At 40.8% G+C, this 7,545-nt stretch overlaps 1 pseudogene across 1 annotated transcript; it reads left to right on the top strand.

The window, feature by feature from the left end:
- Nucleotides 1-786: 786 nt before the first annotated feature.
- On the top strand, nucleotides 787-6,724 carry LOC144642280 (glycine receptor subunit alphaZ1-like; annotated as a pseudogene). The gene is made up of 9 exons (XR_013568716.1): nucleotides 787-851; nucleotides 994-1,073; nucleotides 1,325-1,392; nucleotides 2,501-2,718; nucleotides 3,216-3,298; nucleotides 3,464-3,611; nucleotides 3,923-4,140; nucleotides 4,922-5,086; nucleotides 5,583-6,724. The product of XR_013568716.1 is annotated as a glycine receptor subunit alphaZ1-like (transcript).
- Nucleotides 6,725-7,545: the final 821 nt, after the last annotated feature.

Below are 7,545 nucleotides of genomic sequence, written 5' to 3'. Positions count from 1 at the left end.
TTGTTTAGTAGAAACTCTAAAGGATCAAAACTTAAAATCTTTTAAGTACGTTTTGTAATAAATCAAGAATAATTGTCCCATATATTTAATAGAAACTGAGGGGATTCTGAGTGATTCAGCGAAGAGTAAATCTTAACGGTTTCCTTGAACCGACTGAGTTTACTGACATTATCTCCGTGCACGAGGATACATTACATGTTCTACAAGTCCGATAGCGATTATTTATAATTCCTACTAGTCTCAGAGGTATTCTAGTAATTGAGTTTTTAACGCAGATTTAAGGGTGAACAATCTCACACTCGTAATCTTCCTTCTACTGGAAGTGATAAACATCTGGTAATCTTTTTTCGAATAAATTTACGGAGTTAATTTTTCGTCTTGGAAAAATTAATTATCTACAAATCACAGGTGACCATAATTAACAGATATAACGATTTGCTTAGGAGGAAAAACACGAAAGACGGATCCAAAATAAAACCTGGATAAGTACGACTTGGACGGATTAGAAAGTGATATAGGGGCTGCTGTGAGACTACAAACGACTAACGACTAATACCAGAAAAAAGACTAAACGTTTCGGGTCGCTGTATTCGGGATGAAATGCAATTCAATACTACGTTATGATAGCTCGTCGCTTTGAAAGCGGTTATAAAAGAAGTACCCGTCTCTCCATAGATTAAACACGTTAATTATCAAACAGGTTATGAAACACGTTAATCTACGTTTTATACAAATTGCAGAACGTGAGTAGTACGTTATGGGTCAATTCCTGACATTTAAATAGTCATGGAATTGAAGTTACCAATTATTTTCTCCCAAACAGGGAAAAATATTCATGTGGAAATCAGAATGTGATTAAAAAGTCGACCCTCTGGATTCCAGACTCATTGCCGAATGGGCCACTTTACCTACATGAAGTTTTACCTACTTACTACATCAATGTATACTCAACTTCAAAAAAAAAAATTGTAATCACATCACTTTCTTTCAAAGCTACAAGGGTGCCACAGATACAATGAAGAAATTGTTTCACGAAGATAACTACGATAAACGACTAAGGCCCTATTACAAAGGTAACGTATATCTTGCGCTACATTTATCATGATTTAGAAAATGAGCGTTGCCAAAATTTTGTCTCACAAATCGTACACTGATCAAAGATATCTTCAAGAAATTTATAAAGAACCAATCCAAGTTTCTCCAGATCTAAGAAGAGGAAATGATGTTATACTTCCTTAACCTTTTTTCCTCCATGAGCAAACTTTATTCCTCCAGAAGCTTTTAAAAGCTTCTAAAATTTCAATCAGCTTAACTTTTTTTTCAGGTCCTCCACTTAACATTACCGTGGACATGTCCGTAGTACATTTAGGAAAAGTGAGAGAGATTGACATGGTATGTTTCTAAGAAGTCATTACATCACTATCGACCAACCAGTAACAGCTGGGGTCGATTCTAATCTAACATACGCTCTCTTTTTGCTTAAAGGGGCTATATAAGCATGATTTCGAACAGTCAAAAGCTAAAAAAACATACCTAAATCAATAAAAACCTAAAATAATGACAAGTTTTTTTAAAAAAAGTATACTGTGGCACTAAAGCCATGGGCGTTATCATAAGTCTAATACGCATGCCCGAGGTTTTGACCTAAAATCATTCTCGTTCCCAGGCCTTCCGTTTCTTTTGTCACGTGGTCGCGCGGGGCTCTGGTCCTGCTCCGGATGTCGTCCACGACATCCGGTGCCCCCCTCTTGTTCGTCTCCCTGCTCGTGGGGGGGCTGGGGCTGCGGACGGGGCGTGGGATCGTCGACATTTGAGTTGGCGTTCGGGCTGCTCCCTCTCGGGGACATCCAGGAGGACAGGAGACGCGGGTCAGGGAGGGTCAGTGTCCGGGTCGGGTCTCGGCGCTTCCGACGGTGGTCGGGATTTTTGGCCTCGGGTGTGTCGGCTGCGGCTGAGCGATGAGGTATCATTCTTTGGCGGCGGTAGAATCACATTGATTTCGTCTCCTCCATGTGGTGCAAGTTGCATTTGCAGTCCCGGCCACGAGTACTGTCATTTTCGGTCTCTTCGCCACACTCCCGTGTTCGTCTCCGTCACTCCCGCTCATCTTCTGACAGTCGAATTGCGTGGCGCATCCCGCATCATTCTCCCAATCACATCGCGCACACGTCATTCATTCGCGTGGCCCTGGGAAGAGGAGCTAAAATCGAAAATGTCGGGAACTAAGACATTTTCAATTTCTGCTCTTGTGTCTGGGTACAAATTGCTAAAATCTAATTACGGTTGATTTCCCGTACACGATTTAATTAGCTTCATCTCGATGTTCTAGGTACATTGTGGGTGGGCGAAGGAACGTAGTCCGCAGCACCGTTTTGACCAAAAACAAAGTAAAATCCCCTTAATAGTGCCCCTGTTTAAGTAAGAGGTAATTCGTACCTTACCTGGGAATGTACTCCGTGGGACGTAAAGCTTAAATGTACCTTGACTGTTCACTTTGTAGGATTTTTCTGTCGATGTGTTCTTTCGGCAATACTGGCACGACCCACGCCTGAACCACACTCTAGATGAGCCAATTTTCTTGACTGGATCTTATCGAGATTTGATTTGGCTCCCAGATACGTTTTTCCTCAACATAAAGACTGCCGTGTTTCACAATGTGCCAGCCGACAACAGCAGGGTAAAAATCAAGCAAAATGGTCAGATCACTTGGAGTTCAAGGTAAAGTAAAGGGGTTTCTCACAAAATCTAAATAAATTTAGTGAAAAAAAGATTTTTATTACATAATTATTTCACACAAAAGTGAAATTTAATAAAATGATAATTAAAATAAATGGGAATTTACATAGCATCTTCCACATAGTGGCTCTTCCGATCCCACTGATACCAGATCGAATTGTAATTTAGTAGTGTTGGTTTTTGTGGAGGGAGGAAAACCGGACAACCCAGAGAAAAACTCTCGGAGCAAGGACAAGAACCAACAAACTCAACAACACATATGACGCCGGGTCCGGGAATCGATCCTGGATCACATTGGTGGAAGGCGAGCGCTCTCACCACTGCGCCACCCCTGCTACCCCCAAATGTTACGTTTGGAGTGGCAGTTTCGTCTTAAATTCAAACTCACCAGGCAAAGCAAAAGCAAAAACAAGGTCATAGTAACGAAATCAAACCTGATGGATAAATGTGTTTATTTTATAACATGTGTCTGCTTGCAGGATAACCATGACAGCAAACTGCCAGTTGGATCTGAGGGACTACCCACTTGACGAACAGTCCTGCAACCTAACTCTTCTGAGCTGTTGAGTTGACTATATATTTAAATTTGTGTTGATTATTTCAATTGAAAGTCACAATCCCTTGAAATTGATAATGTTCTTCTTTATGTACAACACTCCATTCATGTTTCCTACCCAAAATTTTTATGCTGTACGATTTTCTCTAAACTGTTGTTCGTGCTTTCCAGATGCCTATCCACTTCAGCATGTCGACTACTTTTGGAAAGCCAGAGATAAACAAGGGATCGTCATTCTTGCTGATGAAATGAACGAGTTTACCCTGACGGATATCAAGACCAGAAAAGGAAATGGTTCAGTATGGAACCCGTGGCTCGAGTGAGTAAAATTAACTTTGTAATACAGGTTGTAATTTTTACTTCGCAGACTATTGGTAAAGAAAAGTCAGTCACTCAGTCAGTCAGTTCGTTCGCCCGTTCTTCCGTCAGTCAGTCAGTCAGTCAGTCAGTCAGTCAGTCATCAGTCAGTCAGTCAGTCAGTCAGTCAGTCAGTCAGTCAGTCAGACAGACAGACAGACAGACAGACCGATAGACCGCCAGTCGTTCGGTCGGTCGGTCGGTCGGTCGGTCGAATTGCAAGCGTTTTGACAGTGAGGTTAAAATAACACGACTTTCCTTTATTTTAACAAGCTTCAGACTACACACACCTGTGGGCAGTATTCATTTTCGAGCGTCGCCTTGGATACTCGTTTATCCAAATCTACGCACCGACGGTTCTGATCGTCGTCCTTTCGTGGATGAGCTTTTGGATTTCAAAAGAGGCAGTTCCCGCTCGCGTGGCCTTGGGGGTGACAACAGTATTAACTATAGTAACGCTAATGGGTTCATTTCGGTCATCTGTGCCTAAGGTAAGACCAGTGTTGCAAAAAATATATATTGATATAGACCGGTTGATTTTATCGTAAGCATGCCCTGACTCGAAAACATCTTGGGCAGTGGATGTAGTGCTAATCTAAAAGATCAGTTAACTCATGCATCAACGAAGGTAACCGAATCAAGAGGAATATTTTATTTTTTGTGTGTTTGTTCTCTACTAGACGTATGCATAAAAGTTTTTTCGTAAGGCGTTTCAACACGCTACAATATTTTGCGCAACATTGAAGATGCGCCAAGTGAGTACCAGTGTTCACGATCACGTTACAGAAATTCAGGGTGACGAAATCGGGATAAAAAAGCCAAAAAAAATTGAACCACACCTCTTTAGTAATTTCGAAAAAATAAGCTGATCGTCGTGTTTGGGTTGGATATTTGATGAACAGAGGGCAGGAAATGGCAGATACTAGTGCCTCACCTTTGGGCGCAGTGTTGCAGATATAGTGAAGACAAGTTGACATTGTTCTGGCGCGCAATGCGACTGAAGTATTCCACTTCTGCTCCAGTGAGCACAATGTTGCACGCAACAATTCATATCAACTGGTGGACACATGATGCCATTTAGCCATTGCGCGTAGTGTTTCACCGAATAACAGATGTTTACTACTATAGTACTTAATTATTTTTTTTAGCAAATTCAAAACTGCTCCCATGCGTAAAACTTGCTCAAGGAACTGCTACCCCTTCAAATAAAATGACACCGATGTTTCTTACCGCTTACAGTTAAACTGATGTTGTTGTTGATGTTTTTCTTAGGTGTCATATATCAAGGCTCTTGATGTTTTCTTCATTATTTCGTTCTTTTTTGTGTTTGGTGCTGTCGTGGAGTACGTCATCGTCATTCTTCATGACGAGAAAAAACTCAAAGAGCAACAGAAAGAAAAAGACAAAGTTGACTTTGAAATGGTGCCTCTGAAAAGCGTGAGTTAATTTTAAATAAGCCCTGAGGCCTACAGGGTGTATGATATCCCTTTCGAATAGTTTAAAGTGGTTTTATTCTTGGGTTCTGAAGCTTTCAGTACCTTTAACTTATCCCTCCATGACATTGGTATGGTAACTGTTTGCCCAGAAAAACGTAATGTTGCCATGACAACTGTGTTCTTACCTAAAAGTTTGAATAGTGTCCCAGTTTAATTCAGTTTCATCCTTTCAAGTTGCATTCGATAGCGTTGCACAGTTTTAGTTCAATACAGTACTTGTATATTTTCTATTTGTTTTGTTTTTTCCATGAATTACGACATAGAAATCTGCCTTCAGTTGTCATTAGCCGGAGAGGAGTTTTTCCCATAACTACGACATTATGTACATCCCCGTGGTACTGTCGACAAAAGAGTTGTAAAGTTCATTATAAACACTCTAGCCAGTTTGACTTCATTTGCTTTTCATTAATATCTGGTGTGTTGATGCATTTTTGCAGGGTAACGAGACTGAAACGTTAAGAATGGACATTGAAAACCATCACGATGATTATGATAACAAAACATCTCCCAGGAGACATCTTGAACGGCCTCAAAGCAGCAGCCTTGGTGGTCTTCAAAAAACAAAGGAACTTGTGAAGTTTGCTTTCTTAGAAAATAACGCGAGTATCATCGATCGAGTCTCGCGTATACTTTTTCCCGTTGCTTATAGTGCCTTTAACATTTTCTACTGGTGTTATTACTCCGTTTTCAAGTTTAACGGAGTGTAAAGGAGCCGTACAGCACAGACATTTACTCCCCATCATTAACTAGAAGGCAACGGTTATTTGAAGAAGCAAGACGTGGTCTATGTGAATCCGTGAATTTAGCTCGTTCTACCATCGTTGGCTGTTCAGAACCGACCTAACTAGTGTACTAAACTTGTAGCAACAATCAGACCAGCTCAAGTACAAAGTTGTGTTAAACTTTTCCTCTGTAGGAAAGTCGTCGCAGATTAGCTCCAAAAAAAGTTTCATAAAGATCCATACGGTGTTTCGGCTTCGGCTTCATTTAGTTGCGTGCGAAAATTCAAAACAGAGCAACAATAAATCAGAGATACAACACGGATCGTCATAAAGATGCAAGCTGTTTACGTCATCGATATCGTATTTTATTGGGTCAAATCGTTAAGTTATCTACCAAGCGAGAAAAAACAGAGCGCGAATGTTTGCTCGGGATTGTCCAGAGTCTGTATTTATTCGTTTAAAATAATCAACATCAAGACCAGGAACTGTTGCTAGTTCTGATGTCTCTCTTTTTTTAGTTTGCTCAGAGTACTTGTTTTCTTGTCTTTTCCATTCACTTTATTTACTAAGACATTTACATTTGAGAAAATCAGGTCTGGCGAGAGCTCGCCATCTAGGTACTGATCAAAAGAATTTACGGACTCTGGGGACGAGGTTGGGGCAAGCATTATCTAAATTATTTACTATGGTAAGGCGCGTCAAAGGTTTAGCAGTATTAAATAATTTAATTCGCAAACGAATCTCATAGCCCTTAAATTATAACTTTTAAATTGAATTGAATTAAATTAAAGAAATGAATTGAATTACAAAATGATATGAGAAAATCTCATTTGCGTTTACTTTCAACACACATTAATTAACATACGCGACTACAAAAACTAGTTTCGTCAGAAGACCTCGTCAGCTGGTAGCCATTACAGCATATGATGAACAGAACTTCACAAAGTTGAATTGAATTTAATGCTATTAAACAGCTTCTTTGGATTGTGATTTTAACATTACTTTACACATTTAATCATATTTCAGAAATGAATGATTAAGTTATTTAGATGAATGACACCGAATATATGGAATGGAGGGTAATCACCCATATGGCAGGTAAAGTCTGCGTCGAGGCTAGTGGCCCATCAGGCCAGAGCTTATCCCGGTTTACGTAGCATTAAGCGACTACTCCCCCTGGCCCCAGTTGTTCAAAGAACGGATAATGTAATCGACCGGATAAATTACTATCCAGTGGATAGCGTAGTATGTATTAGTATGTATTGCCAGCACTTATCCACTGGATAGTGATTTTATCCAGTGGATAGCGTTATCCACCTTGGAACAACCAGGCCCTGGGTGGGATGCTAGTCTATCGCAGGGTTACCTACCAGCATTGAGCTCGCCGGTACCCATTTACACACCTGGGTAAAGAGAGACAACTACGAGAGTAAAGTGTCTTACCAAAGAACACAACAAAATGTTCCCCCGACAGGCTCGAACCCGGACCGCTCGGTCTGAAGTGAGGATATCGATGACATCATTGCATGGCTGCCAAACGTTACCAAACGCTGGTTGAAATTGAAGATGGCGAGTGATAGAGAAGTTTAAGACGGAATCCACAGGTAGTCGAGTAATATTAGGACAGCAGCCTGCGCCCCGGTGGTGTCACAGTCACAGCGGGACGCAGGCGGTCGGG

This window comes from Oculina patagonica, chromosome 2, assembly GCF_052425735.1.
Source record: "Oculina patagonica isolate OP01 chromosome 2, crgOcupat, whole genome shotgun sequence".
Taxonomy (NCBI): Eukaryota; Metazoa; Cnidaria; class Anthozoa; order Scleractinia; family Oculinidae; genus Oculina; species Oculina patagonica.
The sequence above is the reverse complement of the archived record's forward strand: the minus strand, read 5'-3'. Positions and strand labels throughout refer to the sequence as shown.